Source organism: Somniosus microcephalus, chromosome 25, assembly GCF_052327205.1.
Source record: "Somniosus microcephalus isolate GS21.2 chromosome 25, FLI_Smic_1.0, whole genome shotgun sequence".
Classification (NCBI taxonomy): Eukaryota; Metazoa; Chordata; class Chondrichthyes; order Squaliformes; family Somniosidae; genus Somniosus; species Somniosus microcephalus.
In genome coordinates this window covers 53,272,083-53,284,954 of record NC_141011.1, presented here as the reverse complement: position 1 = coordinate 53,284,954, position 12,872 = coordinate 53,272,083, and the positions used below count along the sequence as shown (strand labels likewise).

At 45.1% G+C, this 12,872-nt stretch overlaps 4 non-coding genes across 4 annotated transcripts; all 4 read left to right on the top strand.

Annotated features, from left to right (window-relative positions):
• Nucleotides 1-775: 775 nt before the first annotated feature.
• Nucleotides 776-939, top strand: LOC147100821 (U1 spliceosomal RNA). The gene has a single exon (XR_015073613.1). It is a non-coding gene; the product is annotated as a U1 spliceosomal RNA (small nuclear RNA).
• Nucleotides 940-3,912: 2,973 nt separating this feature from the next.
• LOC147100820 (U1 spliceosomal RNA) lies at nucleotides 3,913-4,076 on the top strand. Its single transcript, XR_015073612.1, has one exon. It is a non-coding gene; the product is annotated as a U1 spliceosomal RNA (small nuclear RNA).
• Nucleotides 4,077-7,047: 2,971 nt separating this feature from the next.
• LOC147100819 (U1 spliceosomal RNA) lies at nucleotides 7,048-7,211 on the top strand. Its single transcript, XR_015073611.1, has one exon. It is a non-coding gene; the product is annotated as a U1 spliceosomal RNA (small nuclear RNA).
• Nucleotides 7,212-10,182: 2,971 nt separating this feature from the next.
• On the top strand, nucleotides 10,183-10,346 carry LOC147100818 (U1 spliceosomal RNA). The gene has a single exon (XR_015073610.1). It is a non-coding gene; the product is annotated as a U1 spliceosomal RNA (small nuclear RNA).
• Nucleotides 10,347-12,872: the final 2,526 nt, after the last annotated feature.

Below are 12,872 nucleotides of genomic sequence, written 5' to 3'. Positions count from 1 at the left end.
ACCGTTGGCTCGAGTACCTCAATATTTCCAGTGTCTCCCTTACATATAACAACATTAAGGAACATTTATTTTCCAGCTCCGTGTCTAAGCTCTTAATGTGGCTTTTCCTTATATCATTTACTCACTATGAGGACAATGATCTTACTGAAAAGAGTGAGAAAGATTGCAAACAAAAACAACAACGACAACTTATATTTATATAGCGTCTTTAACGTAGTAAAAACGTCCCAAGGCCCTTCACAGGATTATTATAAGACAAAAAATGTGAAACCCGCTTAAAGAAATGAAGGTAGGTTTGTTGGTGAAATATTTCAAGCACAGTGAGCGAATGTGACAAGTGAAGACTTGATGGGCCAGAACCTCACTACTGTATGTCCCTATCGGTCTTTATGGGCAAAACTTGAAAATTGCTTTTTCAAAGACATCAGATTCCGAATTATTGTTCATATGAAGATATGACAAACATTTACTTCAGATGCAATAAATATAAGGAGAGATTTATTTCCAGAAAACTTTCCGTGGCCTGAAGGAAAGTTACTGAGGGAGCGTTCGTTTCCTTTTAAGGACAATATGCAAATATGCATGGCCGGCTCTGTATTATTGCAGCGTTTTGTCAAAGGGTATATCATTATATATTGCAATATTTTAGCAGAATCGACATGAGAAAACAGCAGCACTTTCTGAATGAAGGGACATTGTGATTTTAAAAAAGGAGTCGTTGAGACGGTAAGAGGCAGTGAATGATGTGGCGAGGCAGTGTGTGCAGCTGGAAAGCATACTTACCTGGCAGGGGAGACACCATGATCAAGAAGGTGGTTTTCCCAGGACGAGGCTAGCCCATTGCACTTCGGGTGTGCTGACGCCTGCGATGTCCCCAAATGCGGGATACTCGACTGCAAAATTTGTGGTAGTGGGGGACTGCGTTCGCGCTCTCCCCTGGCTTTACAATTAAAATTAGAATTTCAACACCATTCTCTTTTCAACTAAACTCTCACGTTATCTTCGCTCATTTGCGTTGTTTTCAATTCTAACTTCGCTTTATTCCCAACAGAGGGCGCTGCGACACAAAATCTTTTTTAACAACTCTGCATAATGGCCTATTCAAATCGCATCATAAGCGGTCCCTGACGCTCACATTTCATTTCATCTTTACACTCACAGTTATATTCATCCTTACAACTAAGAAATTACACATTTTGCACAATCAACAATTATACACCGCATGCAAGAAATGTTTCAAAGCTGCATGCCAACTCTGCACTTATTAACTACAGAAACAATCATACAGCACACAACCAGGCCATTCGGCCCATTGTGTCTCTGCCGGCTCTTTCAAAGGGCTATCCAATTAATCCTACTCCTCTCTTCTTTCACCAAAGCCCTGCAATTATTTTACCTTCAAATATTATCCAAATTACCTTTTTACCTTAGGTCACCTCGAGCTGGGGTGGGGAAGGCGGGGAAATGTCCTACTGTCGCCTCTGGTTCTTTTGCAAATTTTCTTCAATCTGTGTCTCCTGGTTACTGACCCTTCCGACACTGGAAACAGTTTCTCCTTATTTACTCATCATCTTGTACTTATGTAGCGCCTTTAATATAGTGAAACGTCCCAAGGCACCCCACAGGAGTGTTATCAAACTAAATTTGACACCCAGCCGCACAAGGAGATATTAGGACAGATGACCAAAAGCTTGCTCGAAAAGGTAGGTTTTAAGGAGCGTCTGAAAGGAGGAGAGAGAGAGAGAGGCGGAGAGGTTTCGGGAGGGAATTCCAGAGTTTAGGGCCTAGGCAGCTGAAAGCACGCCCGCCACCGGTGGAGCGAATAAAGTAGGGGATACGCAAGACGCCCAAATTGCATGATCACAGAGATCAAAGGCGACATGAGGGAAAATGTTCTTACGCAGCGAGCGGTTAGCATCTGGAAATCACTGCCTGAAAGGGTGCTGGAGACAAATTCAATTGTGGCTTTCAGAAGAGAATTGGATAAGTACCTGAAAGAAAAGAATCTGCAGGGCTACGGGGAAAAGGCAGGGGGCTGGGACTAGCCGAAGTGCTCTTGCAGAGAGTCGGCACGGGCTCGACGGGCCGAATGGCCTCCCTCTGTGCTGCAATCATTCTATTATATGACCTCGGAGGGTTGTAGGCAACGGTCCCTCTAATTTGTTTCTTTGGCCCGCACGCCCCGTCAACGGGCTGTGCGGCCCATTCAAAATTCAGCACGTGCACGTTTTTTCTATTCAAAAGCCGGCTCACCGGATGCGCGGGACCTGCAGCGCTCTGCGTTTCCACGCGGCTTTAAAGAGTGCATTGGTTGCAGGGCTGGAGGAGGTTACAGGGAAAGGGAGGGGCGATGCCGTGGAGGGATTTGAAAACAAGAGAATTTTAAAATCGAGGTGTTGCTGGACCATGAGCCGATGCAGGTCAGCGAGCACAGATGGTGATGGGTAAATGGGACTTGGTGCGACTTAGGATACGGGCAGCAGAGTTCTTGGAGAAGCAACCCTTTCTGTTACTTCTTTATTTGTGGATGACGGCATGTGGTTAAGAAATAAGAAATAAGAGCAGGAGTAGGCCACGCGGCCCCTCGAGCCTGCTCCGCCATTCAATGGCTGATCATCGACCTCAACTCCACTTTCCCGCCCGATCTCCATAGCCCTAGAGTCCAAAAATCTATCAATCTCAGCCTTGAATATACCCAAAGACTCAGCATTCACAGACCTCTGGGGCAGAGAATTCCAAAGATTCACAATCTTCTGAGTGAAGAAATTCCTCCTCATCTCGGTCTTAAATGGCCTACCCTTTATCCTGAGACTATGCCCCCTAGTTCTAGACACTCCAGCCAGGGGAAACAACCTCTCAGTATCTACCCTGTCAATCCCCTTCAGAATCTTGCATGTTTCAATGAGATCACCCCTCATTCTTCTAAACTCCCGAGAGTATAGGCCCATTCTACACAATCTCTCATCGTAGGACAGCCCTCTCATGTTGTTTGCAAAGGAAAATGCCATGGTTCTTAGAAGGTCCTGGTGATATTCCCTGCCACAGGACATCATTTTGATTTAAGGCATGACTGAAACGGAACAGGAGAAAGTCTTACTGGAAGCACTGACCATGCTGGAGGAAGTTAGGATTGCTGCACCGTTGGCTCGAGTACCTCAATATTTCCAGTGTCTCCCTTACATATAACAACATTAAGGAACATTTATTTTCCAGCTCCGTGTCTAAGCTCTTAATGTGGCTTTTCCTTATATCATTTACTCACTATGAGGACAATGATCTTACTGAAAAGAGTGAGAAAGATTGCAAACAAAAACAACAACGACAACTTATATTTATATAGCGTCTTTAACGTAGTAAAAACGTCCCAAGGCCCTTCACAGGATTATTATAAGACAAAAAATGTGAAACCCGCTTAAAGAAATGAAGGTAGGTTTGTTGGTGAAATATTTCAAGCACAGTGAGCGAATGTGACAAGTGAAGACTTGATGGGCCAGAACCTCACTACTGTATGTCCCTATCGGTCTTTATGGGCAAAACTTGAAAATTGCTTTTTCAAAGACATCAGATTCCGAATTATTGTTCATATGAAGATATGACAAACATTTACTTCAGATGCAATAAATATAAGGAGAGATTTATTTCCAGAAAACTTTCCGTGGCCTGAAGGAAAGTTACTGAGGGAGCGTTCGTTTCCTTTTAAGGACAATATGCAAATATGCATGGCCGGCTCTGTATTATTGCAGCGTTTTGTCAAAGGGTATATCATTATATATTGCAATATTTTAGCAGAATCGACATGAGAAAACAGCAGCACTTTCTGAATGAAGGGACATTGTGATTTTAAAAAAGGAGTCGTTGAGACGGTAAGAGGCAGTGAATGATGTGGCGAGGCAGTGTGTGCAGCTGGAAAGCATACTTACCTGGCAGGGGAGACACCATGATCAAGAAGGTGGTTTTCCCAGGACGAGGCTAGCCCATTGCACTTCGGGTGTGCTGACGCCTGCGATGTCCCCAAATGCGGGATACTCGACTGCAAAATTTGTGGTAGTGGGGGACTGCGTTCGCGCTCTCCCCTGGCTTTACAATTAAAATTAGAATTTCAACACCATTCTCTTTTCAACTAAACTCTCACGTTATCTTCGCTCATTTGCGTTGTTTTCAATTCTAACTTCGCTTTATTCCCAACAGAGGGCGCTGCGACACAAAATCTTTTTTAACAACTCTGCATAATGGCCTATTCAAATCGCATCATAAGCGGTCCCTGACGCTCACATTTCATTTCATCTTTACACTCACAGTTATATTCATCCTTACAACTAAGAAATTACACATTTTGCACAATCAACAATTATACACCGCATGCAAGAAATGTTTCAAAGCTGCATGCCAACTCTGCACTTATTAACTACAGAAACAATCATACAGCACACAACCAGGCCATTCGGCCCATTGTGTCTCTGCCGGCTCTTTCAAAGGGCTATCCAATTAATCCTACTCCTCTCTTCTTTCACCAAAGCCCTGCAATTATTTTACCTTCAAATATTATCCAAATTACCTTTTTACCTTAGGTCACCTCGAGCTGGGGTGGGGAAGGCGGGGAAATGTCCTACTGTCGCCTCTGGTTCTTTTGCAAATTTTCTTCAATCTGTGTCTCCTGGTTACTGACCCTTCCGACACTGGAAACAGTTTCTCCTTATTTACTCATCATCTTGTACTTATGCAGCGCCTTTAATATAGTGAAACGTCCCAAGGCACCCCACAGGAGTGTTATCAAACTAAATTTGACACCCAGCCGCACAAGGAGATATTAGGACAGATGACCAAAAGCTTGCTCGAAAAGGTAGGTTTTAAGGAGCGTCTGAAAGGAGGAGAGAGAGAGAGGCGGAGAGGTTTCGGGAGGGAATTCCAGAGTTTAGGGCCTAGGCAGCTGAAAGCACGCCCGCCACCGGTGGAGCGAATAAAGTAGGGGATACGCAAGACGCCCAAATTGCATGATCACAGAGATCAAAGGCGACATGAGGGAAAATGTTCTTACGCAGCGAGCGGTTAGCATCTGGAAATCACTGCCTGAAAGGGTGCTGGAGACAAATTCAATTGTGGCTTTCAGAAGAGAATTGGATAAGTACCTGAAAGAAAAGAATCTGCAGGGCTACGGGGAAAAGGCAGGGGGCTGGGACTAGCCGAAGTGCTCTTGCAGAGAGTCGGCACGGGCTCGACGGGCCGAATGGCCTCCCTCTGTGCTGCAATCATTCTATTATATGACCTCGGAGGGTTGTAGGCAACGGTCCCTCTAATTTGTTTCTTTGGCCCGCACGCCCCGTCAACGGGCTGTGCGGCCCATTCAAAATTCAGCACGTGCACGTTTTTTCTATTCAAAAGCCGGCTCACCGGATGCGCGGGACCTGCAGCGCTCTGCGTTTCCACGCGGCTTTAAAGAGTGCATTGGTTGCAGGGCTGGAGGAGGTTACAGGGAAAGGGAGGGGCGATGCCGTGGAGGGATTTGAAAACAAGAGAATTTTAAAATCGAGGTGTTGCTGGACCATGAGCCGATGCAGGTCAGCGAGCACAGATGGTGATGGGTAAATGGGACTTGGTGCGACTTAGGATACGGGCAGCAGAGTTCTTGGAGAAGCAACCCTTTCTGTTACTTCTTTATTTGTGGATGACGGCATGTGGTTAAGAAATAAGAAATAAGAGCAGGAGTAGGCCACGCGGCCCCTCGAGCCTGCTCCGCCATTCAATGGCTGATCATCGACCTCAACTCCACTTTCCCGCCCGATCTCCATAGCCCTAGAGTCCAAAAATCTATCAATCTCAGCCTTGAATATACCCAAAGACTCAGCATTCACAGACCTCTGGGGCAGAGAATTCCAAAGATTCACAATCTTCTGAGTGAAGAAATTCCTCCTCATCTCGGTCTTAAATGGCCTACCCTTTATCCTGAGACTATGCCCCCTAGTTCTAGACACTCCAGCCAGGGGAAACAACCTCTCAGTATCTACCCTGTCAATCCCCTTCAGAATCTTGCATGTTTCAATGAGATCACCCCTCATTCTTCTAAACTCCCGAGAGTATAGGCCCATTCTACACAATCTCTCATCGTAGGACAGCCCTCTCATGTTGTTTGCAAAGGAAAATGCCATGGTTCTTAGAAGGTCCTGGTGATATTCCCTGCCACAGGACATCATTTTGATTTAAGGCATGACTGAAACGGAACAGGAGAAAGTCTTACTGGAAGCACTGACCATGCTGGAGGATGTTAGGATTGCTGCACCGTTGGCTCGAGTACCTCAATATTTCCAGTGTCTCCCTTACATATAACAACATTAAGGAACATTTATTTTCCAGCTCCGTGTCTAAGCTCTTAATGTGGCTTTTCCTTATATCATTTACTCACTATGAGGACAATGATCTTACTGAAAAGAGTGAGAAAGATTGCAAACAAAAACAACAACGACAACTTATATTTATATAGCGTCTTTAACGTAGTAAAAACGTCCCAAGGCCCTTCACAGGATTATTATAAGACAAAAAATGTGAAACCCGCTTAAAGAAATGAAGGTAGGTTTGTTGGTGAAATATTTCAAGCACAGTGAGCGAATGTGACAAGTGAAGACTTGATGGGCCAGAACCTCACTACTGTATGTCCCTATCGGTCTTTATGGGCAAAACTTGAAAATTGCTTTTTCAAAGACATCAGATTCCGAATTATTGTTCATATGAAGATATGACAAACATTTACTTCAGATGCAATAAATATAAGGAGAGATTTATTTCCAGAAAACTTTCCGTGGCCTGAAGGAAAGTTACTGAGGGAGCGTTCGTTTCCTTTTAAGGACAATATGCAAATATGCATGGCCGGCTCTGTATTATTGCAGCGTTTTGTCAAAGGGTATATCATTATATATTGCAATATTTTAGCAGAATCGACATGAGAAAACAGCAGCACTTTCTGAATGAAGGGACATTGTGATTTTAAAAAAGGAGTCGTTGAGACGGTAAGAGGCAGTGAATGATGTGGCGAGGCAGTGTGTGCAGCTGGAAAGCATACTTACCTGGCAGGGGAGACACCATGATCAAGAAGGTGGTTTTCCCAGGACGAGGCTAGCCCATTGCACTTCGGGTGTGCTGACGCCTGCGATGTCCCCAAATGCGGGATACTCGACTGCAAAATTTGTGGTAGTGGGGGACTGCGTTCGCGCTCTCCCCTGGCTTTACAATTAAAATTAGAATTTCAACACCATTCTCTTTTCAACTAAACTCTCACGTTATCTTCGCTCATTTGCGTTGTTTTCAATTCTAACTTCGCTTTATTCCCAACAGAGGGCGCTGCGACACAAAATCTTTTTTAACAACTCTGCATAATGGCCTATTCAAATCGCATCATAAGCGGTCCCTGACGCTCACATTTCATTTCATCTTTACACTCACAGTTATATTCATCCTTACAACTAAGAAATTACACATTTTGCACAATCAACAATTATACACCGCATGCAAGAAATGTTTCAAAGCTGCATGCCAACTCTGCACTTATTAACTACAGAAACAATCATACAGCACACAACCAGGCCATTCGGCCCATTGTGTCTCTGCCGGCTCTTTCAAAGGGCTATCCAATTAATCCTACTCCTCTCTTCTTTCACCAAAGCCCTGCAATTATTTTACCTTCAAATATTATCCAAATTACCTTTTTACCTTAGGTCACCTCGAGCTGGGGTGGGGAAGGCGGGGAAATGTCCTACTGTCGCCTCTGGTTCTTTTGCAAATTTTCTTCAATCTGTGTCTCCTGGTTACTGACCCTTCCGACACTGGAAACAGTTTCTCCTTATTTACTCATCATCTTGTACTTATGCAGCGCCTTTAATATAGTGAAACGTCCCAAGGCACCCCACAGGAGTGTTATCAAACTAAATTTGACACCCAGCCGCACAAGGAGATATTAGGACAGATGACCAAAAGCTTGCTCGAAAAGGTAGGTTTTAAGGAGCGTCTGAAAGGAGGAGAGAGAGAGAGGCGGAGAGGTTTCGGGAGGGAATTCCAGAGTTTAGGGCCTAGGCAGCTGAAAGCACGCCCGCCACCGGTGGAGCGAATAAAGTAGGGGATACGCAAGACGCCCAAATTGCATGATCACAGAGATCAAAGGCGACATGAGGGAAAATGTTCTTACGCAGCGAGCGGTTAGCATCTGGAAATCACTGCCTGAAAGGGTGCTGGAGACAAATTCAATTGTGGCTTTCAGAAGAGAATTGGATAAGTACCTGAAAGAAAAGAATCTGCAGGGCTACGGGGAAAAGGCAGGGGGCTGGGACTAGCCGAAGTGCTCTTGCAGAGAGTCGGCACGGGCTCGACGGGCCGAATGGCCTCCCTCTGTGCTGCAATCATTCTATTATATGACCTCGGAGGGTTGTAGGCAACGGTCCCTCTAATTTGTTTCTTTGGCCCGCACGCCCCGTCAACGGGCTGTGCGGCCCATTCAAAATTCAGCACGTGCACGTTTTTTCTATTCAAAAGCCGGCTCACCGGATGCGCGGGACCTGCAGCGCTCTGCGTTTCCACGCGGCTTTAAAGAGTGCATTGGTTGCAGGGCTGGAGGAGGTTACAGGGAAAGGGAGGGGCGATGCCGTGGAGGGATTTGAAAACAAGAGAATTTTAAAATCGAGGTGTTGCTGGACCATGAGCCGATGCAGGTCAGCGAGCACAGATGGTGATGGGTAAATGGGACTTGGTGCGACTTAGGATACGGGCAGCAGAGTTCTTGGAGAAGCAACCATTTCTGTTACTTCTTTATTTGTGGATGACGGCATGTGGTTAAGAAATAAGAAATAAGAGCAGGAGTAGGCCACGCGGCCCCTCGAGCCTGCTCCGCCATTCAATGGCTGATCATCGACCTCAACTCCACTTTCCCGCCCGATCTCCATAGCCCTAGAGTCCAAAAATCTATCAATCTCAGCCTTGAATATACCCAAAGACTCAGCATTCACAGACCTCTGGGGCAGAGAATTCCAAAGATTCACAATCTTCTGAGTGAAGAAATTCCTCCTCATCTCGGTCTTAAATGGCCTACCCTTTATCCTGAGACTATGCCCCCTAGTTCTAGACACTCCAGCCAGGGGAAACAACCTCTCAGTATCTACCCTGTCAATCCCCTTCAGAATCTTGCATGTTTCAATGAGATCACCCCTCATTCTTCTAAACTCCCGAGAGTATAGGCCCATTCTACACAATCTCTCATCGTAGGACAGCCCTCTCATGTTGTTTGCAAAGGAAAATGCCATGGTTCTTAGAAGGTCCTGGTGATATTCCCTGCCACAGGACATCATTTTGATTTAAGGCATGACTGAAACGGAACAGGAGAAAGTCTTACTGGAAGCACTGACCATGCTGGAGGATGTTAGGATTGCTGCACCGTTGGCTCGAGTACCTCAATATTTCCAGTGTCTCCCTTACATATAACAACATTAAGGAACATTTATTTTCCAGCTCCGTGTCTAAGCTCTTAATGTGGCTTTTCCTTATATCATTTACTCACTATGAGGACAATGATCTTACTGAAAAGAGTGAGAAAGATTGCAAACAAAAACAACAACGACAACTTATATTTATATAGCGTCTTTAACGTAGTAAAAACGTCCCAAGGCCCTTCACAGGATTATTATAAGACAAAAAATGTGAAACCCGCTTAAAGAAATGAAGGTAGGTTTGTTGGTGAAATATTTCAAGCACAGTGAGCGAATGTGACAAGTGAAGACTTGATGGGCCAGAACCTCACTACTGTATGTCCCTATCGGTCTTTATGGGCAAAACTTGAAAATTGCTTTTTCAAAGACATCAGATTCCGAATTATTGTTCATATGAAGATATGACAAACATTTACTTCAGATGCAATAAATATAAGGAGAGATTTATTTCCAGAAAACTTTCCGTGGCCTGAAGGAAAGTTACTGAGGGAGCGTTCGTTTCCTTTTAAGGACAATATGCAAATATGCATGGCCGGCTCTGTATTATTGCAGCGTTTTGTCAAAGGGTATATCATTATATATTGCAATATTTTAGCAGAATCGACATGAGAAAACAGCAGCACTTTCTGAATGAAGGGACATTGTGATTTTAAAAAAGGAGTCGTTGAGACGGTAAGAGGCAGTGAATGATGTGGCGAGGCAGTGTGTGCAGCTGGAAAGCATACTTACCTGGCAGGGGAGACACCATGATCAAGAAGGTGGTTTTCCCAGGACGAGGCTAGCCCATTGCACTTCGGGTGTGCTGACGCCTGCGATGTCCCCAAATGCGGGATACTCGACTGCAAAATTTGTGGTAGTGGGGGACTGCGTTCGCGCTCTCCCCTGGCTTTACAATTAAAATTAGAATTTCAACACCATTCTCTTTTCAACTAAACTCTCACGTTATCTTCGCTCATTTGCGTTGTTTTCAATTCTAACTTCGCTTTATTCCCAACAGAGGGCGCTGCGACACAAAATCTTTTTTAACAACTCTGCATAATGGCCTATTCAAATCGCATCATAAGCGGTCCCTGACGCTCACATTTCATTTCATCTTTACACTCACAGTTATATTCATCCTTACAACTAAGAAATTACACATTTTGCACAATCAACAATTATACACCGCATGCAAGAAATGTTTCAAAGCTGCATGCCAACTCTGCACTTATTAACTACAGAAACAATCATACAGCACACAACCAGGCCATTCGGCCCATTGTGTCTCTGCCGGCTCTTTCAAAGGGCTATCCAATTAATCCTACTCCTCTCTTCTTTCACCAAAGCCCTGCAATTATTTTACCTTCAAATATTATCCAAATTACCTTTTTACCTTAGGTCACCTCGAGCTGGGGTGGGGAAGGCGGGGAAATGTCCTACTGTCGCCTCTGGTTCTTTTGCAAATTTTCTTCAATCTGTGTCTCCTGGTTACTGACCCTTCCGACACTGGAAACAGTTTCTCCTTATTTACTCATCATCTTGTACTTATGTAGCGCCTTTAATATAGTGAAACGTCCCAAGGCACCCCACAGGAGTGTTATCAAACTAAATTTGACACCCAGCCGCACAAGGAGATATTAGGACAGATGACCAAAAGCTTGCTCGAAAAGGTAGGTTTTAAGGAGCGTCTGAAAGGAGGAGAGAGAGAGAGAGGTGGAGAGGTTTCGGGAGGGAATTCCAGAGTTTAGGGCCTAGGCAGCTGAAAGCACGCCCGCCACCGGTGGAGCGAATAAAGTAGGGGTTACGCAAGACGCCCAAATTGCATGATCACAGAGATCAAAGGCGACATGAGGGAAAATGTTCTTACGCAGCGAGCGGTTAGCATCTGGAAATCACTGCCTGAAAGGGTGCTGGAGACAAATTCAATTGTGGCTTTCAGAAGAGAATTGGATAAGTACCTGAAAGAAAAGAATCTGCAGGGCTACGGGGAAAAGGCAGGGGGCTGGGACTAGCCGAAGTGCTCTTGCAGAGAGTCGGCACGGGCTCGACGGGCCGAATGGCCTCCCTCTGTGCTGCAATCATTCTATTATATGACCTCGGAGGGTTGTAGGCAACGGTCCCTCTAATTTGTTTCTTTGGCCCGCACGCCCCGTCAACGGGCTGTGCGGCCCATTCAAAATTCAGCACGTGCACGTTTTTTCTATTCAAAAGCCGGCTCACCGGATGCGCGGGACCTGCAGCGCTCTGCGTTTCCACGCGGCTTTAAAGAGTGCATTGGTTGCAGGGCTGGAGGAGGTTACAGGGAAAGGGAGGGGCGATGCCGTGGAGGGATTTGAAAACAAGAGAATTTTAAAATCGAGGTGTTGCTGGACCATGAGCCGATGCAGGTCAGCGAGCACAGATGGTGATGGGTAAATGGGACTTGGTGCGACTTAGGATACGGGCAGCAGAGTTCTTGGAGAAGCAACCCTTTCTGTTACTTCTTTATTTGTGGATGACGGCATGTGGTTAAGAAATAAGAAATAAGAGCAGGAGTAGGCCACGCGGCCCCTCGAGCCTGCTCCGCCATTCAATGGCTGATCATCGACCTCAACTCCACTTTCCCGCCCGATCTCCATAGCCCTAGAGTCCAAAAATCTATCAATCTCAGCCTTGAATATACCCAAAGACTCAGCATTCACAGACCTCTGGGGCAGAGAATTCCAAAGATTCACAATCTTCTGAGTGAAGAAATTCCTCCTCATCTCGGTCTTAAATGGCCTACCCTTTATCCTGAGACTATGCCCCCTAGTTCTAGACACTCCAGCCAGGGGAAACAACCTCTCAGTATCTACCCTGTCAATCCCCTTCAGAATCTTGCATGTTTCAATGAGATCACCCCTCATTCTTCTAAACTCCCGAGAGTATAGGCCCATTCTACACAATCTCTCATCGTAGGACAGCCCTCTCATGTTGTTTGCAAAGGAAAATGCCATGGTTCTTAGAAGGTCCTGGTGATATTCCCTGCCACAGGACATCATTTTGATTTAAGGCATGACTGAAACGGAACAGGAGAAAGTCTTACTGGAAGCACTGACCATGCTGGAGGAAGTTAGGATTGCTGCACCGTTGGCTCGAGTACCTCAATATTTCCAGTGTCTCCCTTACATATAACAACATTAAGGAACATTTATTTTCCAGCTCCGTGTCTAAGCTCTTAATGTGGCTTTTCCTTATATCATTTACTCACTATGAGGACAATGATCTTACTGAAAAGAGTGAGAAAGATTGCAAACAAAAACAACAACGACAACTTATATTTATATAGCGTCTTTAACGTAGTAAAAACGTCCCAAGGCCCTTCACAGGATTATTATAAGACAAAAAATGTGAAACCCGCTTAAAGAAATGAAGGTAGGTTTGTTGGTGAAATATTTCAAGCACAGTGAGCGA